Genomic DNA, 14,055 nt, shown 5'->3' with positions numbered 1-14,055 from the left:
TCATCACTGCCAACACATTAAGAACGCCTCTGAAACTTCACCAAATGTTTCGGCGGTGACGATTTTGGCTTTGAACAGAACCCAAAACCCCTTACTGGTACAAGACTAGCAAACACAGCTTTTAACATATAAAGTCAGATTTTTTATTAAAACACAAAACAGTTTAGTTATTCGCAAAACAATATGTTTTTCAGAAGAGATCATTCTTAACGTTACAGACTGATTTTCTGACACATCTACTTCAAAACACTTGGACCTAACTGCTTCATGTGGCCATGAAAAACAGGTATGCAGTCTCACTTCCTGCTTTAAAATGGAGGGGTGTGGCTTAATTAAGGTTCCGCCAATTGACTAAAACTATGTATTTTGGTAGTGACATGAAAACTTATAAACAGCATTTTTATAACAAAGTTCTTTTGTATTTAGTAGTTTGTAGTTTAAAGACATTAAAAAGACACAAGAAAAATGCAAAAAAAAATTCTTAATTTGAAATATATAGGGGTCAGGGTTTGGGACAGCCACCTTCCAACAGAAAGTACTCTATAAATGATGATTTTGCATATATATTTAGCTTATTACTATCTCAAAGCCTTGGGTGTAAACAGATCATGACAATTGTACATATCTAAGGTCTGAATATTTTAAAATATTTTTACTGTGGGACCAACTAATTGGTAGAAATGGTCCACGCATTCTATATTTCCAGACGTTTGTAGACACACTCATTTCTTCTGAAATCACGGGCATTAATAGGGGAGTTTATCCCTCTTTGCTGTGTTAAAAGCCTCTTTGAAGGCTTCATGCTAGAATGCTGTGAGGATTCAATTGCATTCTTCCACAAAAGCATTAGTGAGGTCAGGTATTGATGTTGTATTAGTTCTGGATTACAAACGCCACTCCAACTCATTCCAAAGGTACTGATTTCACTACTCCACAGTCCAATCCTGAGGGTTTTATACTCCTCTAGCCCCCGCTTGGCATTGGGCATGGCGACTTTAGTGCATCTGCTCCTCATGAAGCATCCATTTTATTGGTCAATGCTTTTCTATAGAGATTCTAGATGTGTTTGCATGCAACACCTTTGTCCCTTTGCCAGCAATGAGTGCAGCTTGAAGTAGCTGTATTCACATATTATGGACACCTTCGGGCATTTATAATGGATCATTATATTGTTTATACAGTAGTTCAATGTACCAAGGACAGAGCATTGTTTGTTAATGGTTACTGCAGTGTTAGTTTTCCCAATACAAGTATCAAAGGAGGCTGCAACATGCAAATAAGCCCTCTAACCAATCTCAGTGTTTGTTTACTGTGTGCTGTGTGCATTTTTACCAAATACAGTTCCAGCTGAGTTTCTGTCAGTGCTCTAATGAAACTAATAAAAATAATGCAAGTCAAATTTAAACCATTAAATGATTACATTAATGATTCACAAATGAATTTTTAAGGGCCTATATCACAGAAACTAATATTTTCCACTTTCTGAAATAAGTGAATTTGTTGTAATATGTCAACATTACTAAAGATACTGTTCACTCCGTACTATGTTCAGTTGATATATGGAAACTGCCCCTTTAGAGATGTTATGAAAACCAAATAATTTACATGCATTCTATTTAATCTGCAATTTAGTCTTGTTGTTAAGGATATAGGGAACGGTTTGATGTGAACTGCTCTTTGAATGACATGCAATACAGGGCAGCCATTTAGAACAGAGATCACTGATATATAGTACATGGCCAAAACTATGTGGACAGCAGACCTTTCCAAAACCATGGAGACTGTTATGGATTTGGACCCCCTTTGCACCTGTAACACCCTCCACTCTTCTAGGAAGTTTTCCACAAGATTTTAGAATGTCTGAGGGAAATTGTGGCCATTCAGTGAGACCAGGTAGTGAAGTTGGCTGACCTCACAAATGTTTTAAGTGGGGTTGAAGTCAGGGTTCCGTGCAGGCCACTAGAGTTCCTCTACACCAAACTCATCAAACCATGTCTTCAAGAACCTCAATTTGTGTGCAGGGACACATTCAGGCTAGAAGATGAAAGGACCTTCTCCAAACTGTTGCCACAAAGGTGGAAGCATATAATTGTCTAAAATATCTTTGCATGCTGTAGCTTTAACATCACCCTTCAGTGCAACTAAGAAGCAGAGCCCAAACCCTGAAAATCAGACCCATACTATTACACCTTCTCTACCAAACTTTACTATTGGTACTATGCATTCCAGCAAGCAATGTTCTTCTGGTATCCGCCAAACCCAGATTCATCCATCAGACCACCATCAGATAATAGTGAAGCACAATTCACCACTCCCTAGAACACATTTCTACTACCCCATCTACGTAGCTCTTCGCAGACCATTCTTGTGCTGATGATGCTTCCAGAGGCAGTCTAGAACTCTGAATTGAGTGACCGATAATAGGTGATTTTTACGTGCTACGTGGATTACTCAGCGGCCTAAGTTTGCATGGTCTACCGCTTCTTGGCTGAGCTGATGCTGCTCATAGATAGGGCTGCAACAAACCACTATTATGAGAGTCGTATAATCTATTGATTTTTTAAGCAAATAATCAATTATTCAGATTATGAAACGCTCAATTACCAAATAACTCTTATGTAGCCAGCAGCATTTAAATTTAGCTTGAGGTTGTGTTATGCATTTGTTAACTAACAAAGAAGACAATAAAGATGAATACCTTATTTAAAAATTCACTGTTTTAATGAGCTTTACTACTAATACAAAAGATAAATAAAACAATATATATTTCCTGTAAAAACTTTAAATCAAGGATACGCAAAGTAGCAACAATAAAATCTAAAAAAAAAAATGAGTAAAATAGTGTCATCTTGCACACTTCTTAAACTTCAACTCTGTAATGGTACTAAACATAGTCAAGCAGCAATGTTGACCGCCCCAAAATAGTGGCGCCGTTTACATGCCTGGCTAAACCTAATGCAGCATTTCGCTATAGACAAATAAAGTTCAGCGATTTTGTGTAAACATCCATTTCAATGGTTTCCCTTTGACCAGCTGCCCTGTATACCTCCTGAAACCGTGCTTGAGTGATGGCAAACATTAGCAGAAAACTCTAGGCAAACAGAAAACTGTCTGCAACTGTTTGGAAATGTTTTCCTACGTTTGCCTAATCTGAATGTAACAGTAGCCTCAACATTAAGACAAGAATGCAGTGCTCAAAACTGTCATTTGGAATTATTTGTTATTAGGAATGCGAGCAGGGTTGCTGTGAATAACAGTTATTTAACTTATAACTATCTTACCGAGATCCATATTTTCAGCCAGTGAGCTCATTTTATACACCTGTTAGCAATGGATGCAGCTGAAACATCTGAATTTCCTAATTAAGATTATATTGGTATATCGGCCTTAAAGACGCAACAACAAAAACAGCCTCTTCAATTCTAAGGGATAAAGAGGGATTGGAAAATGATCATGTAAAGATGAATAATGACTGGTTTTGGTAAATCAAACCATGCAGATGTAATAAGTGGGCATTATTAAATTCTGAAGTACAAGATATGGTCCCTTTAACATATTATAAAGCATACTGTGATCACATCATGCAAAAATATGGTCATAACAATAGTATTTTGTGCAACCTGTGCAGCTCTGATATAGTATTTCATAAGAAAGGGTTTATGAATTCAGTAAGCAGAGTGGTTCTGAAAATCAGAAAATCTGCATGAAGTACTGTTTTCTGGAAGTAATTTATCTTTGTATGAGGACATGAGCAATTTGCAGTTAGATACACAAAAAGAGGAAGTAGAAGTAAAGCGTGTGTTCTGATGCTTTTTTCATGTTCAGAAACGATTTGTAAAACTCATCAGGAGCGAGATGCTTGCTGACAAGCCAAAGTTACACAGGAATCAGAAGGTAGGTGAACATTTAAAGGGCAGTGGCTGCAAAAACACTAAGAAATCTGACAGCTTGTGGATCTGAAGAATAAAGCTTCTCTTCCATCTATCTCCCTTTCTCTTTCTTCATCTCTTTTTTCTGTCTTCTTTCCCTCTGTATCTCTCTTTTTCTCCTTCTCTCTCTAGCTGTGGGAGTTTTACTCTGTAGGAAATGTTCTCATATTAAGTGAGAATGGAACACCATTCCTAAAGCATTAATAAACAGACAAGCAGATCTTTTATTTATTTTTGTTGTCATTTGAAATTATCATCAAACAGACTTCCTTCCATGTACAACGCGAAGGAACTTTATCAGCTAAACACAGACAGCGTCAAATGTGTAAAAACATAGGAACATCGGGAGGGAGGGAGAGGGAGAGGGAGAGGGAGAGGGGGAGAGAGAGAGAAGCCACAATGTGGATTGTCCAACTTATGAAACTGGGTTTCCATCTGTCATTGTTCAACAGTGAGGGAAAATAACTTTGTTTTATTTATTTCATTTCTGATGTTTGTAAATGTTCCTTTCAGTGTTTCTCTGAGGGGCAGCAAGCCTAGATGTGTCACTGTCACTGGTGCAGACCAGCCCCAAGTGATCAGGATAAATGAATAGCTTGACTATTCATGTCAATTTGGTAAAGAGAAAATGAAAGCTAGTAGCCCAAAGTAGCAAATGTGACTTGTATAATGCTAACTGGTGGCTGTTTTTATTTAATTCATTTGTCAGCTTTTCTGAACATGCCTCTTAAAGTTCCAAGTCCTTGCTAAGTACTTTTACATTTAAGTAGCTAACGAGTAGCTGAAGTCTACGAAAAACGACAAAAGTGGCGCTGGCCCTATTGTTGGTGGTGTCACAGCCATCTGTTGCCAGGAGTCCAAGAGACCAAAATGATTCTTTCTTTCTCTCTAGGTGGATAGGATCGGCGTTACTCTTCTCCGCAATGTTTGGCAACACGAGCGTCTGTTAGTTGACATAAGAATTAGCAGTGAGTTTTTCTGCAAGCATGTTGAGCTGTGGCGCTGTGTTAGCTGCAGTCTGAAAGTGTGCGCTGAAGCTTCACATATCTCAGAGGAAGCCCATGCTAGCCATCACCCTCCTAGTCTGGTAATACTGTATGATGGAGGAGACCTAGCTTGCAGGTGGGCTAGCAGATTAGACACAACATAAAATGGGGAGAAACCTGATTGAAAAAGCAGCCATGTTGAAGCCTGAACTTTGTCTCTACTTTTATACTTTTTTTTATATATACCACATATCTGAGATCCATTTAAGGTTACCTAATGTGATTTGAGACAAGTGTGAAAGGTATTCAGTTTGTTAGGTGGTGGGACATAGGCTTCAAATATGTGTTAGTTACATTAGCCTAGGAGACCTGGTGCTAAAACTAAAATAAACCTCAGACATTAAGGATCAGATTTACAAAACACACAGCCAGATGTCTGGTGCCACTAAGAGGTTCTCAGTATACATCAGGGCTGTACTGCCTGTACAATTTGCCTGTGTAAATAGTTTACTTTTAACGCAGCTCAAGCTTCTGTTAATAAGACAAATGCATCAACAGTGAAGACGTGTTTGATTTTGGCACATAGAATGCAGAGCTTATTGTTGGCCACGCATCAGAAACCTGACTGGTTACATATAAATTGACAAACCAATCTTAAGCAAGATATGAAGTATGATTTACTACTATTGCTATTTTTGTGATACACTTTGTCCTATTTGCTTATTTGGCTGATATTTTTGTGTCTTCTGAAATTGCTCTTTTGCTTCTGACTTTTTACACAGGGGTGAATCTTAGAAGAGAGTGTTCACCTGTACTTTCTACTCGTCAACGAATCTGGAGTGGAAGGTCTTCTGAACATGTAACCATTAAGCATGAACCCCCAACAAAGAGCATGCTGTAATGAGTGCCACACCTTACCGGCATATTCTACATTATTAGCAATGTTTACAAATTCCTTTTGAATTATTCATGTTACATTCTGTAAACTAGCGTGCTCAGATAGAAAGCCTCTTTCAATGAACGACACAGGCATTTTGTGGGTAGAAACAACAAAAGACTGACCGAACAGCCTTCATAACCCCCAGAACTTACAGCAAACCATGACAGGTTAACTTGGTTCCTTTTGTAGCGATTAAACATTACTGTCAATCAACTACCTCATGGCAGCAGTGATTCATCGCTTGCTGTAAACGGTATTTTCCACTTTTCACTGTTCAGGTTAGGTCAGTGCTGCATTATCTCCCTCGACTACACAGCACTGCAGATACAACAATCTCCTGACCCAAAACGGCTGATTCAGCTCACAAAGGGCTCAATATTAAGTTAATGAGCTGGATCAGGTGTTTTAATGTAAGGCATGGATAAAACCTGCGTGGATTCCAGAAGCCGGGTTAATACACCCTAAATTAAACAGCTGCAAAGCTTTCCTAGCCAGCTCTTTAGCATAGCAGACAATGCTACGCTAGGTAGCGCTAGGAGCTGGAAAGAGCTAACTTTACCTAATATGCGTCAGTTTCCGACAAACATTGCTCAGAGGTCAGAATTGTCAGCACAACACTCTCAGGCAATACTATATCGAGTATGAAGTGCTCAGTCATGTTCGAGGCACGTTATGGCTCACGGAGTGGGTGTGGTTGCGTGTTCAGAAGGCCTGTCACTTTAAATCAGTTGACCAACAGACAGTGCAAGTGAACATCCTCTTCTGAGACCCTTCCCCTATTAAAAAATGCACCAAGTTAGAAGCAAAAGAGCAATTCCAGAAGCAAAAAATAAATCAGCAAAAGAAATTCATAAGTAAATAAATTTAAGCAAAAACTGGCAAAATGAGTAATACATTTATATTAGTAAAAAGCCAGGCTTTAAAGTAAAAGCCAGGCTCCTAAGTGTATTCATACTCAAGTGAGCTTGCTGCACAGAGACAACAGAAAGAGTTAGCCATCCGTTAGTCCTTCAACAGTGGTGAGTTTCTGACCAAAGTGCTGCTCTTGTCTGGCCATTTCTGGTGGTAGTCCACTCTCAATAAAGTGGCCACTGAATGGAAACACAAAGAACATTAATAAAGTGACAACAGAGTCTAAGCACAAGGTAGGATTTTCCAAAAAAGTGGCCAGTGAGTGGAAGCACAAGGTAAGGGTTTCTAAGAAAGTCACTATGTGACTATGTATGTCTTTGGACTCAAAAGTCAAAAAGAAAAGTGTTTAGTGCCACATACTGCAACATACACAGCAGGTACAGCTGTCCTCTTTTATTTGCCACCACAATATTGCCCCATCTATAGAACTCTGAAAAAAGTACAGCACTGAATATACACTATATTGCCAAAAGTATTCGCTAGTCTGCCTTCTCATGCATATGAAATTGAGTGACATCCCATTCTTAATCCACAGGGTTTAATATGATGTCAGCCCACCCTTTGCAGCTATAACAGCTTCAGCTCTTCTGGGAAGGCTTTCCACAAGGTTTAGGAGTGTGTTTATGGAATTTTTGACCATTCTTCGAGAAGCACATTAGTGAGGTCAGACACTGATAAGAAATAAGGTCTGACAAGAAAGCCTGGTTCGCAGTCTCCCCTTTAATTAATCCCAAAGGTGTTCTATCGGTTTGTGGTCAGGACTCTGTGCAGGCCACTCAAGTTCTTCCACACCAAACTCACTCATCCATGTCTTTATGGACCTTGCTTTGTGCACTGGTGTGCAGTCACGCTGGAACAGGAAGGTGCCGTCCCCAAACGGTTCCCACAAAGTTGGAAGCATGAAATTGTCCAAAATCTCTTGGTCTGCTGAAGCATTAAGAGTTCCTTTCACTGGAACTAAGGGGCCAAGCCCAACTTCTGAAAACAACCCCACCTCCACCAAACTTTACACTTGGCACAATGCAGTCAGACAAGCTCTCAACGCACTGTTCTTGAGCTAATCTGAAGACCACATGAAGTTTGGAGGTCTGTAGCGTTTGACTCTGCAGAACGTTGGCAACCTCTTCGCCTCAGCATCCTCTGACCCTCATTTTATGTGGCCTACCACTTCGTGGCTGAGTTGGTGTTGTTCCCAATCACTCGCACTTTGTTATAATACCACTGACAGTTGACTGTGGAATATTTAGTAGTGAGGAAATTTCATCGCTGGTAGCATTCTAACACGGTATTACACTGGAATTCTCTGAGCTCCTGAGAGCGACCCATTCTTTCACTAATGTTTGTAGAAGCAGTCTGCAGGCCTCGGTGTCTAGGTTTTATACACCTGTGGCCATGGAAGTGATTGGAATACCCAAATTCAATGATTTGGATGGGTGACTGAATACTTTTGGAAATATAGTGTATTTCATTCAAATGTGTACATAATTTCCATAAGACTAATCTATATAACACCAATACAATTTTGTGTTCCAGTTCCTTCTGGCAATAGCGAGATGGAATGTTAAGATGTTGATATATTTTATTCATATGGAAATGGTGCAAACATCTGTATCCAATACAATGCAGCTCCTTTTTTCCACTGTATGCAAGATGTACTGTCACAGTATTGATTAGAGGGTAAGTGGAAAATAAAAGTGCCCTAATTCGCTGCAGCAGTGTTTTCCTCAGGACATTTATCTTCAATGGTGGAAAATCTGCATGGTAGAATTAGTCACCTGTTCCCTCAGACCAGAGACAATGTCAGTAGCATTTCATCTCTGCAGGTTAAAATGTTAGTCATGGTGGAATTTGAACCACTGACTATATATATATATATATATATATACATACACACACACACACACATATACATATACATACACATGCAGACACTATTGCACTCAATGCCAGTGATGAAACTATGTTCACATGAAGATTGCAATGAAATGCAAAAAATAATGAGGATTAAATCACAACTATTTTAATTATTTGACAGCCATAATAATTATATTTGTAATAGTAATAATGTTACTTTTGTTATGAATCACTTTGCCCTGTACAAAACTGTAAAAGGATTGCATTTGACTGTGGTTCACAGAGTGGAACTAAACTGATAGCTCAATAGGAAAATCAAATTTCCTTTTTTTTCTTTACGTCAAATGTCATCCAATGGCAGTTAACAATTAGTCAATTTATAACCCACCAATTAGCATGATGCAAATTGCATTTCTAAATTATCACACACACACATCACATTTGACTCAAACTCTGAGAAAGTGTTATCTCTACGAAACTTGATTATGTGGTATCTGACACTGTGCAACACACTGACATCTATAAACATGCACAAAAGTATATGTTTGCAGTCACATGATTCTAAGGATGTGTAAAAAGCACTAATTTTATCTATGCAACAGACATTTTTAGCTATGCAGCATAGATTTGTTAGAGACTGTGGGAAGAGAAAGACTAAATTATCAGTTTTGTAACTTGTAGGTTTTTCAGAAAGAATCTGAGACTTCTCACAGAAAAGTCGAAGAAAAGTCAAAGTCCTTGGGATTGCGGGAACGCTGCTGAAAGTGCAGAATGTGTGTATGTGCGTGTTTGAGTTTGTGTGTGTTAAATGACTGTGTGTCCCCAGTTGACCTGCAGCAGAGGCAGGAGGGAACAGTGCTCCTCTATATTTCATCGCTGGTGTGCCGGTAATGGGCTTAGATCACCAGAAAGCCCTGCGGTGCTGCGGACAGGACACAAACCAAACCAGCTACTGCAGTTCACCCAAGAACATGAGCAAAAGATAAAAGACTTTTAGGAATTTGTTACATCCTGGAACAGTTACAGTTCATTAAAATCAACATAAATACTTAGTTTATCTAATCTAACCCTTCTATATACTTCCTTACTGTAGTCTTTGTGATGCTTAGTATTCTGGCTTCTATCGAGTGTGTGCGTGTGCCGATGTGTGCATGCATGAAAGCTCATTTTAGAGAAGCGAGGTAGTGTGTGAACAGCAGAATTGATTTCAGGAGCCTAAATCATCACTATAAAATGTGACATGAGACTAACATAAGGAGGAAAGTAGGAAAAAGTATGAACAATTGGAAGAGATAATAAAACAAATAGAAAGAAAAAGTTGAACAAAAAAGAAAACAGAGCATGAGAAAGGAGGGACAGAGAGAAGAGAGATGTGTGTGTGTGTGTGTGTGTGTGTGTGTGTGTGTGTGTGTGTGTGTGTGTGTGTGTGTGTGTGTGTGTGTGTGTGTGAGAGAGAGAGAGAGAGAGAGAGAGAGAGAGAGAGAGAGAGAGAGAGAGAGAGAGAGAGAGAGAGAGAGAGAGAGAGAAATTCACAGATAGAGAGAGACCGACAGGGATTCCTAAAGTGAGAGTATTTGTAAATGGTGTGTGACTCTGGTTTCCCTCTAGAGACCGAAACTGAGGTAATGTGCCTGATAAAATATTTAATAAAGTTTTTTTGTCTTTGACTAAAAATGAAGGCAGACGGGAGCAGCTAATCCATCCGAACATGACGTTCCTAACATATACACACACACACACGCATACATATAACACACACTTTGTGCAGAACACACAGCAAAGGGAGACAGGCGGGCGATGTGAGTTTTAACCACAAAACTTTTTTCAAACAATTTTCAAATTCATAGACAACAAAAACATGAAATCCCAATAAACTCATGTCAATTTTTGCAATAATATGTGAGAGGGGGATACTGGCACTGCTGCGCTGTGGTCACAGGCATAACCACAAATCCAATGAGCAATATCACACAGTATAGCATAGCCTCAAGTGTATTACTGCAACTATACCACAGTTATCATTCATTATAAGGGCTACCAGGAATAATTCATTCTAATACTTGAGTGTTTGTTTGTTAGTTTAGTATCTGATTCTCTGTTGCTGTGATAGGATCCTCAATTATAGCCAACGTCACAGTTTTAGCTTTGGTTGTTTTTACATATCTGAGAGATATCAAAAGTATCAGTACAAATGTGATTAATCTTGATTAACTACACTAAGTCACTAAATAGTGAGTGATTACTTATATCATCTGACAGCACTAATGCACTAATTAAATTGTCAGTATTTTACATTTCTGCATGGACAAAAAGCACACATACACACACAGACCCAGACATTCTAGGTCCAGACTCTCAGTCGTGTTTTTGTCTCTTACCTACATAAGGCTCTGTCCTTGCTGTCTGATGTTGGATTGCATCATACTGACCCAAATTCCCTCACTGTATTAAGCAGCCCTCCGCTCCACTGGACATTTATGCACAGTCTCTTTGTACATTTATACAGTCTTTTTAAAACAAAGCCACAGCACACAAAATGAAACATAAAAAAAAAAACTATCAAATACTAAAAAGTAACTCCTATGTCCTTCCGATTGGTTGAAAAAGCATGGATATATGTTTTGAGAGTGTTCTTCATTTCGGTACATCATTTCAGTGTTCTTGACTTGGTTTTGCTGTTCTCTAGCCTAGTAGTCAAGGGAAGATCTGCGTGAACTTGGCCTACCTATATCGATAGCAGACCTACCCAATCGAATGGGGAAAAAGTGTTTATTAAGCCAAATCTTTAAGACAATAAAATTTGAATTGTTTTCCATGAGTGCTATTTCTGTAATATTAAAGTGAGATACTACACTGAAGACTTTGTCAGTTCCTACCCATTCAAGCCAAAAACTAATTTAAAAAAAAGTAATCAATCAGTCTTTTTCTAATCAATTTTTTTTCTGTAAATTTGGTAATTACAATTCTGTTTTACTAGAAACGCTGAAAAAGATTTTCTGAAAATGCTAAAGCAAACATGTAAAGTTGCTCCAGAGTCCTCAGAAGTAATCAAAGCCCCACTAACTCTGCCTACACTGATAAGGTTTAGTTTTTTTATTAATAACTTAATTTAATTTTAATAGTAAACACACAAACAACATTCTCTGCATATCAATCCCACAAAAGGATGGGGGGAGGGTCTTACATACATACATGCACATACATACATATACATCATACATATATACACATTCAGCAAAAGCAAGATGTGTATGATTACAGAATCTTAACATAATTAATGGCCTCAGTCCAAAAGCAAAATGTCGCTGCCTTGGCATTGTGGAATCTGGCAGGTGAAATTTCCCCGTTGTGGGATTAATAAGGGTCACTTCATCACTTAATCATAATCAAACTCTCCTACACTCACTATCAAACTCTAAGAGCTCTTTAATCACGCAAATTGTTTGTTTAGTGTTTCTAGTTCTATATAGAACCAACGTCTTTACTAAATGACCTTTGAAGAGCTATCTGTTTTTAAGAGTGAACTACTGCATATGGAGGGCGTATTTGACTGAGTGAATCAGAAACTGCTTTAAATGATAACTCTCTAGACCAATCAGAAAACGTAACCATCAAGTTGTGAGTCTGAGAGAGTTTGATAATGAGTGTGGGAGAGTTTGATAGTGAGTGTGGGAGAGTGGGAGAGTTTGATAGTGAGTGTGGGAGAGTTTGATAGTGAGTGTGGGAGAGTGGGAGAGTTTGATAGTGAGTGTGGGAGAGTGGGAGAGTTTGATAGTGAGTGTGGGAGAGTTTGTTAGTGAGTGTGTGAGAGTTTGTTAGTGAGTGTGGGAGAGTTTGATAGTGAGTGTGGGAGAGTTTGTTAGTGAGTGTGGGAGAGTGGGAGAGTTTGTTAGTGAGTGTGGGAGAGTTTGTTAGCGAGTGTGGGAGAGTTTGATAGTGAGTGTGGGAGAGTTTGTTAGTGAGTGTGGGAGAGTGGGAGAGTTTGTTAGTGAGTGTGGGAGAGTTTGATAGTGAGTGTGGGAGAGTTTGATAGTGAGTGTGGGAGAGTGGGAGAGTTTGTTAGTGAGTGTGGGAGAGTTTGATAGTGAGTGTGGGAGAGTGGGAGAGTTTGATAGTGAGTGTGGGAGAGTTTGATAGTGAGTGTGGGAGAGTTTGTTAGTGAGTGTGGGAGAGTGGGAGAGTTTGTTAGTGAGTGTGGGAGAGTTTGATAGTGAGTGTGGGAGAGTTTGATAGTGAGTGTGGGAGAGTTTGTTAGTGAGTGTGGGAGAGTGGGAGAGTTTGTTAGTGAGTGTGGGAGAGTTTGTTAGCGAGTGTGGGAGAGTTTGATAGTGAGTGTGGGAGAGTTTGTTAGTGAGTGTGGGAGAGTGGGAGAGTTTGTTAGTGAGTGTGGGAGAGTTTGATAGTGAGTGTGGGAGAGTTTGATAGTGAGTGTGGGAGAGTTTGTTAGTGAGTGTGGGAGAGTGGGAGAGTTTGTTAGTGAGTGTGGGAGAGTTTGATAGTGAGTGTGGGAGAGTTTGATAGTGAGTGTGGGAGAGTGCGAGAGTTTGATAGTGAGTGTGGGAGAGTTTGTTATTGAGTGTGGGAGAGTTTGATAGTGAGTGTGTGAGAGTGCGAGAGTTTGATAGTGAGTGTGGGAGAGTTTGTTATTGAGTGTGGGAGAGTTTGATAGTGAGTGTGGGAGAGTGGGAGAGTTTGATAGTGAGTGTGGGAGAGTTTGATAGTGAGTGTGGGAGAGTGATAGTGAGTGTGGGAGAGTGGGAGAGTTTGATAGTGAGTGTGGGAGAGTTTGTTAGTGAGTGTGGGAGAGTTTGATAGTGAGTGTGGGAGAGTGGGAGAGTTTGATAGTGAGTGTGGGAGAGTTTGTTAGTGAGTGTGGGAGAGTGGGAGAGTTTGTTAGTGAGTGTGGGAGAGTTTGTTAGTGAGTTTGTTACTGAGCGTGAGAGTTTGTTACTGAGCGTGAGAGTTTGTTACTGAGCGTGAGAGTTTGTTAGCGAGCATGGGAGAGTTTATTAGTGAGTGTGTTAGAGTTTGATGGTGAATGTGTGACAGTTTGATGGTGAGTGTGAGAGGGTTTGATGGTGAGTGAGAGGGTTTGACGGTGAGTGTGAGAAGGTTTTATGGTGAGTGTGCGAGGGTTTGATGGTGAGTGTGAGAGGGTTGGTTTGATGGCTAGTTTGAGGGGGTTTGATGGTGAGTGTCAGAAGGTTTGATGGTAAGAGGGTTTGATGGTGAGTGTTGGTAGAGTTTGTTTAGTGAGTGTGGCAGAGTTTGTTAGTGAGTGTGGGAGAGTTTGTTAGCGAGTGTGGGAGAGTTTGTCAGCGAGTGTGGGAGAGTGGGAGAGTTTGTTAGTGAGTGTGGGAGAGTTTGTTAGCGAGTGTGGGAGAGTTTGATATGAGTGTGGGAGAGTTTGATAGTGAGTGTGGGAGAGTTTGTA

The 14,055-nt window shown here is 39.6% G+C and overlaps 1 protein-coding gene across 1 annotated transcript in view; it reads right to left on the bottom strand.

Moving 5' to 3' along the window:
* The window catches only part of LOC108440425 (glucosidase 2 subunit beta-like), a 201,774-nt gene that overhangs the window by 118,425 nt on the left and 69,294 nt on the right, over window positions 1-14,055 (bottom strand). The window lies entirely within an intron of this gene.

Source organism: Pygocentrus nattereri, chromosome 22 (assembly GCF_015220715.1).
Source record: "Pygocentrus nattereri isolate fPygNat1 chromosome 22, fPygNat1.pri, whole genome shotgun sequence".
In the NCBI taxonomy this organism is placed as follows: Eukaryota; Metazoa; Chordata; class Actinopteri; order Characiformes; family Serrasalmidae; genus Pygocentrus; species Pygocentrus nattereri.
This window is presented reverse-complemented; position numbering and strand designations above follow the sequence as displayed.